At 36.4% G+C, this 756-nt stretch overlaps 1 non-coding gene across 1 annotated transcript; it reads left to right on the top strand.

Moving 5' to 3' along the window:
• The first annotated feature begins 361 nt into the window (after positions 1–361).
• LOC132508457 (U6 spliceosomal RNA) lies at positions 362–466 on the top strand. Its single transcript, XR_009536596.1, has one exon. It is a non-coding gene; the product is annotated as a U6 spliceosomal RNA (small nuclear RNA).
• The last annotated feature ends 290 nt before the right edge of the window (positions 467–756 follow it).

The raw sequence follows: 756 nt of genomic DNA, 5'->3' as shown, positions 1-756 counted from the left end.
GCAGTAGAAGTCACATCTCAAAGGGGAACCAAAGGATTTCACTTTAAAAGGATTTGACTTTAAAGAATTTCAGCCAGGAGAAAACTGGAAATCTTTGGTTATGGTAAGATAATATATGTAATATATTAATTTATGTCTTATACTAGTCTAAACTAAGGTACTTATCCCACTCTGGACTCAAAAAGGAGCCAAGCTCCCATGTTTTTCCCCATGGAAAGTGGGCAAGATCCCCACAAAAGACACAGAGTATCATCTGAAGAAAATATCTGATCTACCCAGACATCAGCATTAAGCTGAGAGGAAGTAGTATTTGAGTTTCTTTTAGAAGGGATAGGTTTAATTGAAAGAACATATGTTGGAGGCTCGCTTCGGCAGCACGTATACTGAAATTGGAACAGTACAGAGAAGATGAGCATGGTACCTGACCAAAGATGACACGCACGTTCATGAAGGGTTCCATATTTTTAGAATCTGAAAAATAATAGATATATATACATATGTATAACTGAATCACTTTGCTGTACACCTTAAGCTAACACAACATTGTAAATGAACTAGACTTCAATAAAAGAAAAAAATTGGGTAAGTTGGGTGGGGGGGAGAAATTGGATCCCCTTCCCCCAATTAATGACATTAAATGCAGGAAACTGACAGGCTTCTTTAGTAAAATAAACATAACTAAGTTAAATAACAGCTATGCAACATAACACACTGTGTTTGTAGTCAATGCATTTAATCGGAGTTTTTGGAGTCTTC

Source organism: Lagenorhynchus albirostris, chromosome 17, assembly GCF_949774975.1.
Source record: "Lagenorhynchus albirostris chromosome 17, mLagAlb1.1, whole genome shotgun sequence".
Taxonomy (NCBI): domain Eukaryota; kingdom Metazoa; phylum Chordata; class Mammalia; order Artiodactyla; family Delphinidae; genus Lagenorhynchus; species Lagenorhynchus albirostris.
Note: the sequence above shows the minus strand (reverse complement) of the source record. Positions and strands in the feature narration are given on the sequence as shown.